We start from the raw sequence: 22,376 nt of genomic DNA, 5'->3' as shown, positions 1-22,376 counted from the left end.
GTAGTATAAGAGGTCTTTAGGAGTTGAGCAAGAGATCATGATTTAAAACATTTTTTTTAAAAAAAGTGCATATTGTACAATGCTAGCACTCACAGTGGTGGGAATTTTTATGTGTCGAGACTTAGCTATCTGTCTGCCACATTGCTCTTGTAAATATTTTAAACATGGATCAGGCACACTGGAAGTGAATTGTATTGTATGGTTTTTGCATTTATGCAGAGATTCCCTATTAATGTTTTGAATTTTATTTTAATCTTTTACATATCAGCTCTTTTGTGCAATTTTGTATCGCCTACAAGGTTAATAATTCCCTCTATTCATCCACAACATTTATAAAAATATTGAAGAGAAGTCCCATGGCTCATTGTCATTTGGGGAGGAAGCATTAATGTACATATTTCAGTATGATTCTTAAGCCAACTGTGCAATTATATTTGTCATGTCTAATCCATATGGTGAAAAATTCAATGGTGAAAAAAGCAAGGTTCTACATTTAGGCAAGAAAAACCAAATGCACAAGTACAGCATAGGTGGCACCTTGCTCAATAGTAGTAACTGTGAGAGGGACCTTGGAGTCCTAGTGGACAATCACCTAAATATGAGCCAGCAGTGTGCTGCAGCTGCCAAAAAGGCCAACACAGTGCTAGGCTGCATTAACAGAGGGATAGAATCAAGATCATGTGAAGTATTAATACCACTCTTACAATGCCTTGGTAAGGCCACACTTGGAATACTGCATCCAGTTTTGGTCACCACGATGTAAAAAAGATGTTGAGACTCTAGAAAGAGTACAGAGAAGAGCAACAAAGATGATTAGGGGACTGGAGGCTAAAACATATAAGGAACGGTTGCTGAAATTGGGTATGTCTAGTTTAACGAAGAGAAGGACGAGGGGGGACATGATAGCAGTGTTCCAATATCTCAGGGGCTGCCATAAAGAAGAGGGAATCAAGCTATTTTCCAAAGTGCCTGAAGGCAGGACAAGAAGCAACGGGTGGAAATTAATCAACAAGAGAAGCAACCTAGAACTAAGGAAAATCTTCCTGACAGTGAGAACAATTAATCAGTGGAACAACCTGCCTCCAGAAGTGTCAATGCTCCAACACTGCTTAAATGGTATTTATTGGACTAGATCTCCAAGATCGATCACAGTCAGCCAGATGTTCAGACTGGATTTGGCATTTTGTCTACCTATCGAGTCCTTACCCAGGACCTGGGATAGGCAGATGTGGATGTTTGATGGTATTACAGATATCGTCGCAGGATGGAAGCAGTTCCTAATAAGGCCGCCTTTTGCAATTGACTAATAGCGAATTTGTCAATGCCAATGGTGTTCAAGTGGTGCTCCAGTTGTTTTGGGATTGCACCCAAGGAGCCTATGACTATTGGTACTACCCTTGCTTGCTTTTGCCACAGTCTTTCTATTTCTATTTGTAGGTCTTTGTATTTTGTTATCTTCTCCAGTTCTTTCTCTTCTATTCTGCTATCTCCAGGCACTGCCACGTCCACTATCCAGACTTTTTTGTCTTTCTTATCGACAATTGTTAAGTCTGGGGTGTTATGTTGCAGGTGCTTGTCTGTTTGAATTCTGAAGTCCCAGAGCAGTTTAATTTTATCATTTTCTATGACTTTCTCTATTTTATGATCCCACCAGTTTTTGCTTACAGGCAAATGATATTTTTTGCAGATCTTCCAATGCACCATTGTTGCTACTTTGTCATGCCGCTGCTTGTAATCAGTCTGTGCAATCTTCTTGCAACAGCTTACCAAGTGGTCCACTGTTTCTTCAGCTTCTTTGCATAGGCGGCACTTACTGTCTGTTGCTGTCTTCTCAATTTTGACTTTATATGCATTTGTCCTTAAGGCTTGGTCTTGTGCAGCCAGAATTAGTCCCTCGGTCTCTTTCTTCAATTTTCCTGCTCTTAGCCATTGCCAGGTTTTATTATTATCTGCTTTCCCAGCTATTTTTTTCATGTATTGGCCATGTAGTGCTTTGTCTTCCCATGCCTCTATTCTGTTCTTCATTTGGTCTTTCTTGTAGGCCAGTTTGGTCTCTCCAGTAGTTAGTAAGCCTTCCTGATATACTAATTTCAGTGCATCTTCATCATTGTTCTTCAGATATTCTTCCAAAGCCATTTTTTCTTCTTCAACCATCTGATGTACTTGTAGCATTCCACGCCCACCTATTTGCCTTGGTAGATAAAGTCTATCAATGTCACTGCGTGGATGAAGGGCATGATTCATTGTCATTATTTTTCTGGTCTGCCTATCCATTGCTTTTAGTTCTGCTTGAGTCCAGTCCACTATTCCAGCTGTGTACCTAATGACTGGGATTGCCCAGGTGTTGATTGCCTTTATGGTATTTCCTCCATTGAGTTTGGATTTTAAGATCTTCTTCACTCTCTTCATGTATTCACCTCTAATCTTTTTCTTGACTTCAGTGTGCTTGATGTTGTCAGCTTGAAGGATACCCAAGTATTTGTAGTACTCTTCCTCATCCAGACTCTTAATGTTATTTTCGTGGGGCATCTTGATTCCTTCAGTTTTCATTATTTTTCCTTGTTTGATAGTAAGTGTGGCACATTTGTCCAAGCCAAACTCCATTACAATATCTTGGCTATATATACGGACAGTGTTGAGCAGCAATTCTATTTCAGATGATGTTTTTCCATACAGCTTCAGATCATCCATGTAAAGGAGGTGGGATAGTCTGGCAGATGTTTTTGATGTTTGATAGCCATGTCCTGAGTTATTCAGTATTGTTGAAAGAGGAAACAGTGCAATAACAACAGTAATGGTGATAATGATCTCCTTGAAATATTCCTCTCTTGATATTAACCTCTCCCAGCCTCTCACCATTGATCTGCAACTGTGTCTTCCATTGTGCCATCGATCTTTGCACAAATTTTCTGATGTTTCTTTATTATTATTATTATTATTATTATTATTATTATTATTATTATTATTTTAACTGGTTAAATAATCGGCATGCCATGGGTTATTTTGTCAAATTTGCTGAAGTCAAGACACATTAGGCTACAACATCATTCCCACAATCTATTAAGGAACTTGCTCAGTTAACAAAGACAATACGGTTACACGGACAAGCTTTGTTCTTAAAAATCCCTGCTTCTTCTGATATTTGCCATGCTACTTTTAAGGATGTGCAAGCAGGGTTATGATCTGTTCTAAAAATTTTCCCAGATTTCTGTGTCTGACTAGTTGATAGTTTGCTGGATCTGTTTTTTTTCCTTTTGTAAAAAATAGATTTGCGTTCCTACATCATTTCCTCCAGCCTATGGTTCATCATATGCTAGAGCCTCAATTGGATTATGGTATTATAGCTGTTCAGATTGCTTTTTTGTTGCTTTATTGTTTCATCATTCTTTGTAGGTATATGCAGGGGGGGAGGTTGTCACAGGACGCCCAGAATGGAGTTCTGGCACCTTTTTTGGATGGATCCTTGTAGGATAGGCAAGGCGGGTTATATAACATGTGTGAGTTCTGGCACTTTTTTTTTTTTTTTTTACAAAAAAAGCACTGGGTATATGTATTATATTTTGGTATTTGTTTTTCTTCTTTTGTGCAGCTATATAAATGTTTAATAAAAACAAAATGAAATAATTAAAATCTGGCAGTTCATCAGTTCTCCAGGATTTCTGAAAAATATAATACATAAGAATTCAGAGAAACCACCTGCTAATTCTTGAATAACATAGGCTGCGGTTCATCTGCTCCTAGAGATTTAGCCTCGTTTTAAAGGGGGGGGGGTTCATTATGTTTCTATCCATCTCAAATTTCAATCCTGCCGTCTTTTTTATTTATTTGTTACTTGTTGTAGATTGTTGTTAGGCACCTGAGGTTGTTATTTAAGCTGTGGAGAAACCTGGATTCAACAAACTATCATCCCAAGAATTTTCTTTTTTTTCTTCTATATTTACATTCTTATACAGATGATACTTGCATGCTAAATGTTTGCGTCTACTCGGGGTAATTACTGTAGAAACCTACAGCTGAAACATTTCTTTGAATTTTTAATTTTAAACGCGAGTACGTGAGAGCAATGATTTATTTTATTATTTATATTCTCTCTGTACTTTTACAAATAATTCAAGGTGGCAAAAACACACAATACTCCTTCCTCCCTCTCTTTTCCCTACAACAACAATCCTGTGAAGTGAGTTGGGCCGAGAGTGCCCAGTTTTCATGGCTGAGGCAAGGCTAGAATTCATGGTCTCCCACTTTCTAGCCTTGTGCCTTAACCACCAGTCCAATTCGATGGAATTGGACTGGTGGTTAAGGCACAAGGCTAGAAAGTGGAATCCTAATTTCAGATATTATTGGGGGCAATCCATCATTATTGAGAAAAGTGCCTCTAGAGAGGCTCCAGGATGGCAAGAAACTTTCAGTACCAGGTCTCTAGCAAACTCACAAGGTCAATTTCACACGGTCGTTGAAAACCCATTGGAGGCAGCAGCAGCAGTGCTTAATCTACCTTCATTCCTTGTTCATCTGAACTTCTAATTATCCAGATGTATTGGATCTTCTCCAAGCTGTTTCGTTCCCAGTGAGTGTACTATTAATCTTTTTCTAAAGGCTGATCTTACTCTTAAGTGTGACAATGATGCAGCGAGCCAATTTGGGGGGAAAATACAACAGACTTTGAAGATGTTTATTTAAAAGAAAGAAAAAAAGCACACCGCATACCTGCAGAAGTTACCTTAAACTCCCTAGACACGTCCACGCATCAGGATGACAGGTTGAATTAACTCACCTGTCTTAGAGCAAATGTCAGGCTTACATGGCAGTAATGGCATGCTCTTGGTTGCTAATAGCTACACAATTGGATCAACAGTATAATGCAATCAGTAATTCACAAGGTGTTTGTCAAACCAAAAGAGGGGTCGCACAATTCCCAAATGTAGTTACAGCAAAATTGCAAGGACAATTAGACTGCTTGAAAGGCAAGTAGAAATAGGTTCTATCTACTGATAGTGTCCTGTCATGAATTTAGAAACCTCAAAGGAAAAGGCCAATGTTCTAACTGCTCACACACTTTTATCTATTCCTGCAGGCAAGAAAACCTGTCCATCATGCAAGGGCCTTTCGGTAGCAGCTGAGCCCTCTGCTTCTTTCTCTCACTTTCAGATAAATGTCAGAAGCCATATGGCTTAGACACATGTCTTGGTCATGTTTGCTGGTGTATTTTTGATCCTTTAGTACAAGATTATTATAACCTCCCTGAAACTAAGGTAATTTTATAAATCCAGAAACGACATCCACTAACTGTTTAAAAAATGGACCACAATTCACTAAAATGACAATTTTTGGATGTGTGGGAAATTCTTGGAGTTTTCCTTAGAGACCATCAGGAGAAGATCAGGAATGAGGAACATGTTTTAGCACGTGCCAGCTGAGCAGGCCCACAGCAGTCAACCTTTTCACTGAAACAGTAGCCACAGGATAGAGGTTGTGCTTCATCAACATAACAAAAGATTATGGGAAAGCTACAGATAAAGCAGGTATGTGGAAAGGCACTCTAGAACAGGGGTTTCAAGACCATTGAGCCTGTTCATTAAAAAAAACTTGGAATTTCTAATTGTGAGGCAAAGTTCTAGTGGTAGAAAACTAGCTCCATTTAAGTGGACTTCCACCCCCCAGTCTCTAATGGAACCCCATAATGTTCTCATAGATTTTGGGGAACTCAGCTGAAAGAACATCTCTGGACAATGCACCTCCATATTTCAGAAACTTCTTTTCTCATTTATAAAAGCTGATAAATACCTGTCAATTTACAAAAGTGGTGGGGATGGGGGAGAGATTAGAACTGTGGTCCCCAACATTTGCAGCTTGGCCCAACTTGGGAGGGGGAATAGGGGAACTTGCCTGCATGAGTGTCAGGCTAGTGTGCACACAGCTTGACTCACATGAACATCAGGGTCACACGTGCATCGAGCTCGCATGTGCTTGCAGGACCACACCAGCCCACCACTCACACGAGTTGAGCTGCACATGCACCCAAGGCATATTGGCCTGACATGCAGCCCAGTTGGAATATAGACAGTGGTCTGGTAGTGGGTTGCGACCCCTGGATTAGAATATTATGCTTAGTTTCTCTACTTTTGCAATCTCCTTATTCTTCTTTCAATTTATAAGATAAATTGAGATTGCTAATGTTCTTAATAAATGTACAGGTACTTGATGTTTGCAGCTTCTCTGTACCCTCTGCATGTGACCTGTTTTGCATTAACATCAAGCTTTGCCATCTTGAGACGTCTCTTTCTATCAAGAGACTTTGGTTTCAGCCTAGATTCTTCTCTAAAGTATTGTTGAAGGAAAAATCTTAATCCTGGTTCAGTCCAAGCCGGGGATAAACAACATGGCGACTGCTTTAGAAAGAAGGTTGCAGTTTATTGAAGAGGAGAGCCAGACAGGAAGATGACTCTGGAAGAAAAGAGAGAGAGAAAAGGGGTGAGCACATGTAGGGAGTGGGTTTTTATACCCTCTGGAGCCTTTTGTTTGGAGTTGCTTCCTGTTCCTGTCTTGAGGCTTTGTATTTCCTGTGTCATGTATTTTGACCTGTCTCTGAGTATGCCCTTTGGCATCTGTGGGTTAATCCTATTATTTCCTGTCTTAGAGTTTGGATGGGGTATGTAGATTTTAGGTGTCTTTTTCTTCTTAATCTTCTAGCTGGGGGCCTCCATCTGCATTTCTACGAGCTGGTTTCTGCTTGGGGAAGGGAGACCTGGGGCTACTAAGAAAACTGGGCATGCTTTTCTGCCTCTTCAGGATCCTTTGAGGAAATATATTTTTCTGCCTTTTTAATATTTCCTTCTCTGGGGAGCCGACTTCCCACAGTATATTATTTTAAAATGTTACCCCTGCAAATGCTGAGAAGTAGAATTTAAAGCCTTCCATCTTGAGAGAATGCAGGAGTAGAAACCTAGCACCTGGCTGTCTATAACTCTTTAAAACAGCCACATCTTTTCCTGAGGTCATGTGGCTGTGCCTCTGGAACTATGCTTGCACCCCTGTGAGTACTCCAAAGCACCCTTTTTGGAACTGAAGCTGGGGCACGGCATGGCTTTAATTTTCATTCACACTTTTATCAAAACACATTCTGCAGTTAACAAGATATTGGGTAATTAATATTTTATCATACTTTCTATAAACTTTGGGAACACAAATTTATTTTTGAGTAGAAGCAAGAAGAAATATTTTTTTTACATCTGCACAACAGACTGTGTCAATATTTACAATCCTCTTTTCATTTAGCTTTCTTTCCAATTGTCTTGGGATCCCAGCAACACAGATACTCCAACATAAAACAACTGAAATGTATTCTTGTGATGTTGAAATTAGAGATAGGAAATGTCAATAGCTTCTGAGATAGTCATGATTTCTTTGTAATAAGGAACAAACAGATTCTCTCATTCTTCCTGGAACGATCTCCAGTATCTTGAAAATCATTCAGTCAGCAACCAGGATGCCTGCTTTAAATGACCAATCACAAATAGAAAATCAGAAAAGTTCAGGAAGAAGAGAATAATGAACTCAGAGATCTCTGGAACACCTTTGCAAGGAATTGAGCATTTCTACTGTTCAACTGCACATTTTTTCCTCTCAGGATTCAAACTGGCTTCCATCACTTTTTCCTCTGGACAACATTTGCAAATTGACAAAGATCCAATTCACACATTATGTTAAACCAAGTTTGCTTAAACAGCTTTGATTAAATAAACTATCAATGTCTCTTTTTGCACAACATGCCCTCCATAAGCCAGGATTTACAAATCACAATTGTTGGATTCATACAACCCAGAAAATTGTATTATGATAGTACTGAGCCACGATCCCAAGCTAACTCTTTTATTAGAGCATCACAGTTTCTGAATTGCCCAAATATTACGTCAATGTACACCTATAACATGCAGCTTACTGTACAGTTTAGTATAAATGGAAAACTATAATTGGTAAAGGGCAGAAAAATGGCTTGAAGCAATTCTACACACAAGTTGTCCATGGGAGGGCAGGGGAGAGGGGGGGAAGTGATGAAAGCAATGTCATGCATCATGATAGTGCACAGATATACATGTGATGAAGCATGTAGCATGATAGCCCAATCTGCTTTTTTTTTACTTAAAGCCTTCAGACATCCCTGCCCCCATCTACTTACTACTAAAACTCTTGTGTTTTATTTATCTGTCTGTAACCTTCAAATGAGTGATATGGTGGATCATCAATTTTTGAACCAAGTTACCTCAAATGGGCTCACTGAAAAAAATGTGCCCCAAATCCAGGACCCATCCCTCCCACTCCCACTGCTTTTTTTGCCCACTGTGGTCATTTGTTGCTCTGTTTAGGTAAGTAAGTCAATATCTCTAAAATGATGATGCAATTGTAATGATGACTCAAAGTCACAACTTGTGTAGCATTTCACAAATGTTTATATCTATATCCATTGTAGAGCAAAATTGCATTACCACCGTCTGTAATGCAGTTAATTTTGAGAAAGTGGCATTACAAGTACAGATAGATGTGGGAGAAAGGGCATTTCATCCACCCTTTGAAATTTTCAGCCAGTGGGCTGGGCGCAGCAGGGATGGGGTGGGGGGTGGTTTTTGGGCACTCGGTCTCTAAAAGGTTCGCCATCACTGTACTAGATTTTAAACGTGTGTGTTTGTGTAGGATGATATTCAAATTAATCAGTTTGGTTCCTTTGAGTTATTACTATTGTCTTTAAATACATGCTTGAAATTCTGATTGCAAGATAGTGGGGCAACTTTCAAATTGTATTTGTCTTTCTGTCTCATTTACGTCTTTTTTAAGAATCTTAACAGAGGATATAAATCTGAATTCTTCACTCTCCCCTGCCTTTCTTGAATAATATATTCAAAATATATAATTTTCATGGTTTAATGGAAGAATGAAAGCATTTCTGGCTTTCTGACCTCATTTACTGACAGTACAATAAATAATTCAGTCATCTTTGAGAGGATGCGTGCTTTCACTCTCTATATCAGACAGCATGTTCAGTGGGAATTCATTTCACAGAATTTATATTCCATATCTTCAAAAAATGTTTAGATTGAATCAATCGCTTTCTTTTAAAAGCCGGAACTTCTATCTTCAGAATTACAAGGGCTGGGACTACATATCACTGTTCCCTGTAACAGCATACCTAATACTAAACAGAAGAGTTGAACAAATGGATTTGAAGGGTGCCTCAGTAACACAGATTGAAGAAAATAGCTACCCAAAAGTGATTCAGGTCAATTGTATAGTTGGTGGGACACGCAAAAGGAAGTGAAGGAAGCAATCTGGTTTAAATAAATGTATATATTTTAAGTTCTTGCCTGGCACTTAAATGGTTAAATGCATCACTTTGAACACTTGCTTTTGACGATGCAGAATTTCACGAATGAAGGCAAATATACGTTGTTAAGATCCAATCTGGGTCGGTCACCAGGACCATAGGTTTTACTCTTCCAGAATTTCATTATAATGCTTACAAAGCACATTTAAAGTCAGTCAATGTTGTAAAACGTTCATGTATTAATATATACTGGTATTAAACAATATAACTGATGGAACAGCAAATAAGGAAATAAGCAACTTGCTTTTGTTTTTTTCCTGTTTTTAACCAGATGAAATTGACAAAGGTTCTGCAACCTTGCCCTTGTATTGATATGTAATTTCCTTCCTTCCTTCCTTCCTTCCTTCCTTCCTTCCTTCCTTCCTTCCTTCCTTCCTTCCTTCCTTCCTTCCTTCCTTCCCTTTTACTTTTTTCTAAATGCATCATGTGCTACATTATGTCATCCCATTTGTGTATTCTCTTTCATTGTCCCCTTTTAGAACTTCATTTGCCCTGGTCATTTCAAATTGTCCTTTTATATTTTGTTTCCCAAGCTATTGTATGATTTACCATCTATTTTGCTTTCATTGCATCATATGATTATATGATTACTTGTTTCTTGCTTTACAGCAGCCTGATCCTATTTGATAAGGACAGTCTAAAAAATAAGTTTCCAATTCAAAAGTGCATGGTTTATTTCAGTTGCCTGAAAACTTTTTTTTTCTCTTAAAAAGGAAACCATATCAATTTCTCTAGACAAGGCAAATTGTCTTGCATTTTTGTGCATTTCTGCACACGAAGAGAAAATAAAATCAATCAGAGCTTAAACCAGGTAGTCCTTAACTTACAACCATTTCTTTAATGATCGAAGCTACAGTGGCACTGAAAAAGTGACTTATGACCATTTTCCCACAGTTTAGACCAGTGTTTCCCAAACTTGACAATTTTAAGGCATGTGGACGTCAACTCCCAGAATTCCACAGCCAGCGTTGCTGGCTGTGGAATTCTGGGAGTTGAAGTCCTCATGCCTTAAAATTGTCAAGTTTGGGAAACACTGGTTTAGACCATTGCAGCATCCCCGTGATCACGTGATCAAAATTCAGATGCTTGGCAGCTGGTTCATATTTACGACAATTGCAGTATCCCGGAGTCATCTGATCCTCTTTTGTGATCTTCTGACAAGCAAAGTCAATGGGGAAGCCAGATTCATTTAATAGCTGTGTTACTAATTTAACTGCAGTGATTCACTTAACAACTGTGGCAAGAAACATCGTAAAATGGGGCAAAATTCACCTAACAATTGTCTCACTTAGCAATAGAAATTTGGGGCTCGCTTGTGGTCATAAGTCAAGGACTACCTCTATTAGGTCCATTTATTAGCCTTGTATTGTATCATTTGATGCACAATATGAATTTATAGTGGAATAGTTTTAATCGTTTCATTTTTATTTCCCCAGAATCGCAGAAAGCACTTGAGGTCAACCTGCATTTGTCCTCACCTGTGATGTCCTCATTACAGTTGAGCGTACCGTGTGAGCAATTAGCGTGCCCCTGGTTGACTGAAAAGAGGGGCAAACTCAGCCACTCTGCCTGCTCCAGGGCAGCACTTGGAGTCTATTCTGTTCTGACATTTAAAACTTCTGACCATCAACAATCAGGCTTACCTGCAAAGTTGCCAAAGGCCAAATCGCTAGCATAGATCAGGTCATTCTTCTCGAATCATTAAAACAGCAGAAATGAAAGCATCACGGTGTCAGATGCAGAACTCAGGAAACCTAGGCAGTTCAAATGAATATAAGGATTTATTGCAAGCTTAAGCTATCTACAAGAGACTGAACTACTAACAGTCAAAGCAAATTGGCGGTAGATAAGAGTCAACGGAATTCAAGGTGGGCTGGATGTCCATCCAGCAGATGTCAGTCCCTGTGATGGGGTAATTCAGCTGAAGCCTTTTGTGGGTGCGAAGGGACTCAAGACTTATGACGCATTTGACTCCTCCCTCAGGCGGAGCCTGATCGTCTTCTACACAAGCAATAGCATTTTCATCTCGGCAATGAGGGGAGTCATCCCTGACTCCAGCAGATGGGGTGAGGCAAGATCTCATCTGATGAGTCACTAACTTGCTCCCAAGTCCCATAGAGCTCCAGAGGTTCTGTTCAAAAATGGGACTTGAAGTGTTTCATGTGGAACCATAGCTAAGAGATGGTATCGTGGGTTGGGGGGATTAGTCTGGGAGCAGGGCTAACACCGAGTGGCAGCTTGGCAAAGGAAAAGTTCCATCCAAATTTGCCAAAGAGCAGGACACAAAGTATGCATAGAAAAAACCAAGTCTTCACTGGATGTTCAGTGCATGTAATTATCTTCAGGCCTCACCTGACCTCTACCCCATCTTGACAGATAAGCCCTACCATCCTTTTGCTGTCAGCCCTTGTGATGGGGTAATTCAGCTGAAGCCTGGCACCTTTGGTACTGACAGACTGTAACAACCAGCTGGCATTAAGATTTAATGAGCAAAATCTAACTCATGCCTACTGGATTAATTAAGTAACTGAATGTGATGAATTATAATGAAAATCCATCATTGAAAACACAGATTTCCTGCCTTCCAACCAAGAGCACAGCATAATATACTATTTTTCTCTGGGAGAAAGTTCAGCTGAAAAGAGACAATTATTTCTTTGAAATATTGCTGGAGGAAAGCAAAATGGAAAGCATCATTTCCCAGAGCTGAATGTCTTTTTTTTTTGCCACTGTTGATAGGATTTTATCATTTTTCAAAATAATACAATAATTGCTAGGAGAGAATCGGTAATGGGTATTTAAGAGTTCTTGAAACTTTGGGGAATGAAAATGTTCTGTTTTGGTCTGCATAGTCATTCGGGCAGAAAAACATTGTAACCTGCTTAATACCATGGGTCTTTAAATTGCCCAAATTTGATCACACAGATTGTTGATTTGTAGCAATATTCCTAATATCAGAGTATTATATACTTGAATGACAAAGAGCAGTGCGGTGGCCTAGACATGAAGACACTCCCTCACAAAGAAAAAATATCTGCTGCAAGCTCCTCATAGATGTCAGGAAGGGCACCTGGCCAGTAAATGCTCAGCTCTATTCAGTTACCCCCAACTCCATCCTGAAGCAAGAGATTACAGGATTGTAAAAAGAAATATATATATACTTGAATGACACAAAAAGACCTTCACATTCAGTTTGTAATTCTCAGGTCACTGACTTAGTAGCCTCCATAGGTAGCATTAGAAATGCTAGATGTAGCATTAAAAATTCAAATGTTTCACTAACGCTTCAGAAAAAGAAAACATCATCTCTAAGGATTGTGCTGAAGAATTATTAGTGACATTCACATCAGTCTAAAATACTCCATGAGGAACTAATATCCTGTATTACTATTTCAGGTATTAATGTTTTGATCAACAAGGTAACTTTTGAGCCCACATGTTGAAGAGAGTTTAGACACATATTTGAAAGAGAAATATGTTGCCTTGGGAAATACAGAAATAAAGCCCTTTTATGTCTTTTCTCCTCTCCAGTATTGTCTCATTGAAGTGGCTTTCATTGGCATTTGCTTTTCTCATTTTCATGTACAAGTGCAGCCCTGACTTCTGATTAATCAGGAATCCATTTTATCCACTTTCGCCCTCCAGCTTGTTATTGAACCTGCTCTGCACTTGAGAATATTAGAAGCTGCTCTGCAGGTTGGAAAAGAAATCTCCTTCTCTCTCTCTCTATTTATGATTTTTCCTCCTGTGGAAATACTTTAATTTGCACTATTCTCTTCCCGGCTGATATAATTTTCAAACATGGAGTAGGAAAAGAAAAACACCTAAGGCATCACAGTGAGGATCAATACTCCTGTTGATGAGAAACCTTACATCTAGGCATCTTAATGAATCTAAAATTTGAGTCTAGTTATATATTCTGGGTTCTCATTCAGGATACTTTCATTGCTGTCTAATATATGGTATGTAATCTAGCACTCCAGAGAGAGAAGTTTTGTCTTGTTGTCTATCAGAAATGAGTCTTGACGTATCAAATATCCCATGCAGTCTGATATGGTATAGTCTCAGAAGGATTACATTTGATTTGGATTCCTCAGAGCAAACCGCTCCCTGTTCTTTAATGGATATCATATAAGGTAAAATCTGCTCTGCACTTTTAGAATTGATTATTAGGTTTAAAATATCCCTCAGTGCATTAGATGGCATGAAATACCAGGGTTTAGTAAAAAAAAAAAAAAAAGAAGGTTGCAATTTGACCTGGCTTTGCCACTAAGGGCTTCATATGGAAAGAGGCCTCTTCTGTTTTCTGTAGGCCAGCTTAACCTGGAATGGAGCAAGTGGAAATCCAAAAGTTTAAAATGTGAGCAGTCCTCGGACTCATGAACTTCTCAGCACACGTCAACCATTTTAAGAAGAGGATTTCATGGGGAAAAATTGCAGCTATACAAATGTGCATTGGAAAAAGTATCCTGCTGCACTAATAAGATTGTAAAGCATTTCTACCAAAATGCTAGACTCATTTCTTTATTGAATCGATTTCCTTGAAAATGGAAATGTGTGACCAGTCTATCAGAAAAACCGCTTAATTTAACATGAGCACTTCACCTTATAGCTGATAGGCCTGGGATTCTCCATTTACTTTCCCACAGTTCTGTTTATTTAAGTGGTTTCTTTTCTGGCCTGGTTTTGGCTTCTCTATTACATCATGATTCCTTTTTGACCTCATCTCCTCCCTCCAGCAGGATGGCATTGCCTTAAAATCAAATATTGTCTGAATAAATATTGTTTTTTATCTCTCCTCCTGAGAGCTTTTCTCTGTCAGGTTTCTCTAATAGTGCTAACTGCAAGCTAACAAGCTCCACTCTGTGATCTTAAATTAGTTGATTAGTACCCTGGCTTGGGCTTCTGACTGAAATTGACAAGATCTTAATCAGTTACTGCTCAAGGCTTGTGCCTCCTAATCTGCTGTGGCACATACCTACCATTGAAAAAGCAGTCTTTCTGATTATGGAAAAAGTAATTTCATATATGCCTAAGAAGTACCTTTTTATTGAAAGTTCTTTTTATGTTTTGGAGTCCGCGGCATTGAAGCAAGAGACATGTTGTAAACAAATACTTCTTTATTCATTCCTCAGCTCAACTCAACTCAACAAGCAGGCACACAGGCCTTTTATAGTCTCCTAAGACCCCAGGCAGTCCAGCCAATAGGGAGGAACCTTTTTCGTGCCTTGCACATGCGCACAAGTCCAGCACCAGCCAATCTGGTCCCGGGCAGCTTTTCGGTGTGCCCGGGACCGTTTGCAACATTTCTGGGCCTGCTGAAATGCTTCAGCAGGCCCAGGACACAACAGTTCTCATTACAATTTTTGTCACAGAAAGTTAAACAGTTGATGGGGCCCATTGTCAGAGATGAGGACATCAGGAAGTCCATGTGTAGCGAAGATTCCTCTCAACACCTGGATGGTCCTAGCAGTAGTAGTGGAGGAGACAGGTACAACCTCTAGCCACTTGGAATGGCTATCCTAGACCAAGGGGTTTGTGTCTCTCCCACCTGTGTACAGGGGCCTGAGGCATTTCATGCCATGACTGTTGGCACACCTGGCACCTATGCACCTGGGCTTTATAGCTTTATCAAGCCCAGGCCACCAAAGATGGCTGCATGCAAGCGCTTTCATGCACACAATGCCCGGATGTCCCTCATGCAGAGAGAACAAGATTCTAGACCTCAGTGAGGCTGGGATAACTACTCTACTACCCCATAACAGGCATCCATTAAATGTAGACAGTTCGTGCCTCCTTTGCCAGAAGCTTTGAAACACAGCATCTGGACACGTGTCAGGCCATCCTGACAACACCCATGTCAGCACATATGTAAGCGTGTGATCAGTGGCTGTTTCTGCAGCCACGTCCCTAGCATTGAGGGGAGATTCAAGCAGTTCCTGAATAGAGAGAATATTAATAGCAGGTGCAGGATCCGCCTCTATTTGTGTGAGAGGTAGCCTACTGAGACCATCTGCATGGCCCATTTCTTTCCCAGGTTTGTGAATGAGCATGTAGTCAAATGCTGACAGGAAAATGGACCACCTCAGCATATGTGGGGATATGATGTGTGGGGTTTGTTTGGTCATTGTAAACAACCCCAGCAAAGGCTTGTGGTCTGTATAGACCATGAAATGATGGCCATATAAGAAATCATGGAATTTCTTTATGCCAGCCACTATGGCCAAGGCTTCTCTGTCAATCTGAGCGTAATTCCGCTCTGCAGATGACAGAGTCCTTGAGTAGTAAGCCACAGGGACTTGTGTCCCGTCAGCCTTCAGGTGACTGAGTACTGCACCCACCCCATAAGGGGATGCATCACAAGTGATGCACACAGGCAGTTGCTCGTTAAAATGTGCTAATACAGCATTTGATGAGAGCAAGGCCTTGACCTCTTTAAAACTCCTGTCATGGATCTTAGTCCACTGCCATGGAGCTTGCTTATCTAAGAGCCGGTGTAAAGGCTCAGCCATTGCAGCCTTATGGGGAAGAAAAGCATGATAGAAGTTGAGAAGTCCCAAGAAAGCCTGAAGCTCACTTTTAGACTTGGGACTTGGGGCCTCCTGAATGGCCTTCAGTTTGGATTCTGCAGGGTGGATACCTCAGCATCAATTTTAAAGCCTAAAAATTCTGTGGAAGTAACTGCAATTTTGCATTTGTCTTTTTTCAATTTGAGGTCCGCTTGGCGGAACCTTAGCATCACAGCCCGTAACCTCTCAGCCAAATTCTGTGATGACTCCTCTGCGATGAGGATGTCATCGAACTAGGGGCACACCCATGGAATACCCCTGAGCGTGAGCTCCATAATGCTCTGAAATATGCCAGGTGCAACATTCACCCCAAATTGTAAACTTTTTACCCTAAAAGCACCCCTATGGGTCATTATTGTTTGGATCTCAGCAGTTGCCTCATCAACAGGTAGCTGTTGATAGGCCTGTGCTAAATCAAGCTTTGCAAATAGCTTTCCCCCTTTGAGGGAGGCCAGAATATGACTCACTACCAGTACAGGATATGCATGCTGTTGCAAAGCTGTATTCAAAGTACATTTATAGTCCACGCAAATTTGGACTTCCCCATTAGTCTTTAAAGGTGTTACAATGGGGGTTTCCCATGGACTGGAGTCCACAGATTCTAAGATGCCCTGCTGGAGCAGCTTGTCCACCTCAGCATCAATCTTGCCCTTGAGGGTGAAGGGCATCCTCCTAGGCTTAATCCTAACCGGTGTGATGTTTGGGTCTAACCGCAGGGCAATGGGAGGCCCCTTATATGAACCAAGCTCTGAACTAAACACATCCACAAACTTTCTGCAGACTTCTGCAATTCCTGGAGTTTGCAGGCTGTGTAGGCCAGTTACCTGGATTCCCAGGGCCTCGAACCAATCGAGTCCAATTAGACTCGTACGATCACCCACAACAACCGCCACATCTAATAGGCCTTGGAAAGCCTTACACTGCACTTTGAGTGTGGCTTCTCCAAGTACATTAACCCTTGAATTTTGAAAGTCAGTTAGAATTAAGTTCGATGGCCTGAGTTTGACTTGAAGGCCACTACTGCTGCAAATCCTTTTAAAGGTATTGTGTGAAATGATCGATAGAGCGGACCCGGTGTCCAGCTCCATCGATAAGGGAACCCCTTGTAACTTCACATCAATGCGAAGTTTCTTTTTAAGGGACTTGTGTGTCCTGTCCGCAAAATACTTCTATGCGACACACAAAAACCCACCCTGTATTGGCTGGGGACCCTGTTACCTTTCTGAAGGAATTCTTCCCGAGGTTGCACCTGCTGGCGACCCAAACAAACTGTGACAATGTGGCCTTGCTTACCACATGCCCAGCAAATGGCAGAGCAGAACCGGCAGTCCGTGCACTTGTGGCATCCTCCACAACTGAGACACTGAAGGGCTGCTGGGGCCTTGTCTGGTTTCTCTCACAGCCTTCTTACTGCAGGCTAGTGAAGTCTGTCCACCAGGTCTGGAACTTCTTGAGCGATCTCTTGATGGACGGTCGCAACGGCTGGAGTGTTTCTGGCAAGCCACAAGGCCTTCACAGCGCCTCCTGATGCTTCTTCAGCTGCAACTTTGTGCAAGACATCTTAGAAAGTGACTTCAGCTTTAGCAAAGGTTTTTTGTTGCAGCTCTCTGCTTCTAAGGCCACAGACGAAGCGGTCTCGTAAGCGTTCTTCCAGGTCCTTGAATTCACAAGGCCTGGCAGCTTGTCTCAAGGTAGCGATGAATTCTGCAGCAGACTCACCCGGCTTCTGGTCCGTCTGCTCAAAAGCATGCCTCCATGCAATTACAGACAGTTTGGGATGGAAGTGATCCTTCAGCGTGTTTTTTAAGTCCGTGTAGGTGACAGATTCCAGCGATGCAGGGGCTACCAGGTTTTTGGCCACATCGAAGGTGTCCTGACCGCAGACACGCAGCAGGGTTGCCGCTTTCAGGCTGTCTTCCTGGACCTGGTTAACCCTTAGGTAATTTTCTACCCGGGCCACATAAGAGTTCCAGCGCTCTGGGTGAGAAACGTCGAATTCCGACAAGCGTTCTAGCTTCGACATCTTCAGCTTTGGAATGCCTCGCTGCAAGCCTTCATTGAGGAAAGGACCTGTTTGCCAAGCTCACCTCCAGCAATGCTGTACTGGCAGGTGAGTGCAGAGCTGGATGCCGACTTCCCAAGCTTCAGGCTCTTCAGATGAGGCTTACCCTCTTCTTATTGCCTTCTTCCTTGCAGCGATCTCACCTTCGTCGCCACTTTTATGTTTTGGAGTTAGCGGCATTGAAGCAAGAGACATGTTGTAAACAAGTACTTCTTTATTCGTTCCTCAACTCAATTCAACTCAGCAAGCAGGCACACAGGCCTTTTATAGTCTTCCAAAACCCCAGGCAGTCCAGCCAATAGGGAAGAACCTTTTTTGTGCCTTGCGCATGTGCACAAGTCCGGCACCAGCCAGTCTGGTCCCGGGCAGCTTTTCGGTTGCCCGGGACCATTTGCAACATTTCTGGGCCTGCTGAAATGCTTCAGCAGGCCCAGGACACAACAGTTCTCATTACAATTTTTGTCACAGAAAGTTAAACAGTTGATGTGTCCTCCTTGTCTCCCCATTTGTTCTCCTTCCCAGTTGTCTCTGTCCTCCTTTGCCTGTACAGATATCTGATAACCCTAAGGCAATGAGGATGATCAAAATCTAAAAGCTACAATGCTTTATCCCCAGGGGTCTCCAAACTTGGCAAGTTTAAGACTTGTGGACTTCAACACCAAGAATTCTCAGCCAACCATGCTGGCTAGGGAATTCTGGGAGTTGAAGTCTACAAGTCTTAAAAGTTACCAAGTTTGGAGACCCTTGCTTTATCCTAAGAAGAACAATGAGGGAGCTGGATATCTTTGCCTTGAGAAAAGGGGGCTGGGGGAAAAATAATTTGCAAATATCTGGAAAGAAAAAGTTCAAGCTCTATTCCTCATAATTCCAATATCACATAATGCAGTGGTGGCGAACCTATGGCACACATGCCAGAGGCGGCACTCAGAGCCTCCTCTGTGGGCACTCGCACCATGCCCTGGAGATGGCAACCGCCCCTCTTCAACCAGCCACCCGCTAACTCGCCAAGGTCCCACATGGATGGATGCATCCTAGCACCCATGCGCTCGCTGGCCTCTGTGTGCAGGGGCCAATAGTGTCAGGCAGCAGCCACCCTGGCCCCTGCCTTGCCTTGCCCTGTGACAATGACACCCCCGCCCTGCCTTGCCTTGCCTCGCCTCATCCCCCAGGATGAGCCTCCTGCGCACCGTCCCACCTGACAGAGACCCCCTGGATCTCCCCCAACCTTGCCCGGCCCCCACAGGCATCCCTCCCCACGAGCAACATTGAAGTGATCACGCCCACCTTGGCCACACCCACCCAACCTGCCATGACCACCACAGCCACGCCCATCCAGTGGGCCACGCCCACCTGGCACCCAGCAATAAATAAGTGGGGTTTGGGTTGTAGTTTGGGCACTCGGTCTCTAAAGGTTTCGCCATCACTGACATAATGGATTCTAGTTACATAAAGGCCATTTCTGACTGAATGTCAGGAGGAAAAATGCTAACAATAAGAGTAGTTTGATAGTCATGATTTTATTTTCTCTTCACTGGATATATTCAGATGGAGGTTAAACAACCCTCTAATTGAGATGCTTGAAATAGAGTTCCTGCCGTGAGCAGAACCTTAGATTCAGAGGTTAAAAAGCCCCCCTTCAAACACTATGATTCAAAGAATCTGTGAATCTTAAAATCTACAGAGCCTGGGGAAAAATATTAATGAAAATACAAATTATTTTTTTATTCATTCATTTGTAGCCCCCTTTATTATTCTTTATTATTTTATGATTATTATTTTTACAAATAAAGAGGTGAACATATCTAACCTTCCTCCTATTTTCCTCACAACAACAACCCTGTGGTATGGGTTGGGCTGAGAGGGAGTGACTGGCCCAAGGTAACCCAGCTGTAGTTTGATTTGTGAGTTAACCCTGACATTTGTATTTGTGTTTAAATAAGAACAGAGTTGTCTCACAACAGATAGGATAAAGAAATGAAGATCTAAAAGAATGGGAGATTATCTAAATTAAAAAAAAATGTTACAAAGGTTTCCATGGAAGAGAACAAAAGGGGCATTTCCTAAGCAGGAATCAGTGCAGCTAAAGACAAAAGAAAGAAGAAGCAGACAGAATTTTATTGCAGAATAAGCTATTTTTAAGGATTTTTTTCATATTCTACAAAATGTATTGCTATGGGGAAATACAAGACAGGTATGCTTATATTACCTCTTTCTATAAGCAAACCCCAAAACACAGAGAACTGATCTAGGGAAGAGTAGGCGTGATGGCCTAGAAAAATATGAATGCAGACCTTATATTTAGTTGGTTAATAGATCCTATTTATCTATAGCAAGACCAAGAGGAACTGAAATATAATAATATATTATAGAGATTCCTTTATATCTTTCCAGAAGAGGAATGTCTGACATGTTGAAAGATGTAGGCCAAAACAATATGGATTTCACAGAATCCAAAGACATGAATTTCTATTCAAAAAGTGCTTGATTCTTACTTATCCTAGCTTAGACCCGCAATTTGAAATAAATTTATTATTGCAAGATTAATAGATAGGAATACATCTTAATTCATGTACTTATTTTTTTAATTATTAGAGAGATAGAATGTAATTCCCTTCATCATCATCAGATCCTATGCAGGGCACATTGGGCAGCAAGTGTTTTCCAGCGGTTTCGATTGTTCTCAGCATCTTCGGTGTCCCTAGGGACATTAATAATCTTAAGATCTTCCTTAGGTGTTTGGTGCCAAGTTTTCTGAGGCCAGTCTCTTCCTCTTTCCACGGGGGGCATCTAATGTAGTGTAGTTTTTGGATGCCAGTCTTTAGGCATATGTAATATATGGCCAACAAGCCATATTCAATGTTCATTCGCAGCTCTTGATAGGCATTCTATATTTGATCTTTGTAGGATCTCTTCATTAGTGAGGTGATCATTTATATGAGATGTGGAAGATTCTTCTCAAACAGAATTGTTAGAGAACATTTAACCATTTAATCATCTTGGCTATACACTTCCATGTTTCAGAAGCATATATTGCAGTTGGTTATGACAACACCCTCGAAGAGTTTTATCTTTGTGGTAATATTTATGGCTGCCATTGACCAAATTGGGTGCATGCGTTGAAACACATCCGCTGCCATTCCAATCTGATGATTAATGTCCTTATCTATACCTCCATCAATAGATATAATGCTACCAAGATAAGTAAATTGCTGGGCTTGTTCTATAGTCTGGCCATGAACTTTTATAAGCATATTATCCTGAGCACTTCTGATCTACGTACACTTGGTCTTCTCAAAATTTATACGCAAGCCAATCTTGTTGGCCTCATTATCTCAACTGGTGGTCATTTCTTGCAAGCACACCTTTGTTTTGATGTACCAAGAAGTTTCTAATTTAGTTCAACTTGTTCCCAGATAACGGAGTAGAAGACAAAGTAACAGAATTCTACTAAATAAAAATGTTTATAGCAAATGCTTCCATAAATACATGAAAGAACAATAAAGATTCCCAACTGATGATACATATGAAAATCTGATCACTGGAGCAGACATTTTGAAAAGGGGAATAAATATGCCCCAGAAAATATAGCTACCAACAAAAGTGCAGGATCTAATGCACTACCATCAGAACTGATTAAAACTAAACAGTGATGCTGTTACAGTTACATAAGGTTTATGCTATAGGCATGTGCAGAAAGCATGTGGCAGTATATGAAAGAATAATACACACACATACATATACACAGAGCCATATATGCAGGTGCCGTGGAATACAAAAAGAAACATTAGTTATTTTTCCAGAAAAGAGCTGTGCTAAACAATGCTCAAACTACTGAATAACTGCATTTATCTTACATGCTTAAGAGGCTGCCATTCAGATTTCAACAACAGATGGACAGAGAATTACTAGTTGTACAAACTGGATTGAAAAGCAACAAGGGCACCCAAGAACACTCTCCTAAAAGTCACTGGATAACAGAAAAGGAAAGAGTTCCAAAAAGACCTGTTTTTCTTTTATTGATTATACAAAGGATTTTGACTACATAGACCACAACAAAATTGGGAACTGCTCTTAAAAACACAAATGTACCAGGCCACTATATCTGCCTTTTGAAAAAATTGTATGATGATGGGATGCAGAACAACTAACTGATGAAAGGAATGCACCAATCCATATGAACAATGCATTTATTTGAACTATTTGAGAATGTATCATTAAAAATGCTGGTTTAGAAGGAATATACATTTGAATTAAAATTGTTGAGATATGTCTGATTTGCTGATGATCCCTCTTTGACAGCTAGAAGTGAGGAAGACTTAAGAAATCTCTTGTTGAAACTGAAAGATGAGAGATAAAAACCAGTCTGCTA

The 22,376-nt window shown here is 40.8% G+C and overlaps 1 long non-coding RNA gene across 1 annotated transcript; it reads right to left on the bottom strand.

Moving 5' to 3' along the window:
• Positions 1-4,351: 4,351 nt before the first annotated feature.
• On the bottom strand, positions 4,352-14,547 carry LOC120302910. Its single transcript, XR_005555275.1, has 3 exons — positions 14,420-14,547; positions 11,020-11,130; positions 4,352-6,444 (listed from the first exon to the last, which is right to left on the bottom strand). It is a non-coding gene; the product is annotated as an uncharacterized LOC120302910 (long non-coding RNA).
• Between the last annotated feature and the right edge of the window lie 7,829 nt (positions 14,548-22,376).

The sequence above is a fragment of the Crotalus tigris genome, unplaced genomic scaffold (genome assembly GCF_016545835.1).
Source record: "Crotalus tigris isolate CLP2741 ecotype Arizona unplaced genomic scaffold, ASM1654583v1 scf7180000024439.5362192, whole genome shotgun sequence".
NCBI classification, from domain to species: domain Eukaryota; kingdom Metazoa; phylum Chordata; class Lepidosauria; order Squamata; family Viperidae; genus Crotalus; species Crotalus tigris.
Note: the sequence above shows the minus strand (reverse complement) of the source record. Positions and strands in the feature narration are given on the sequence as shown.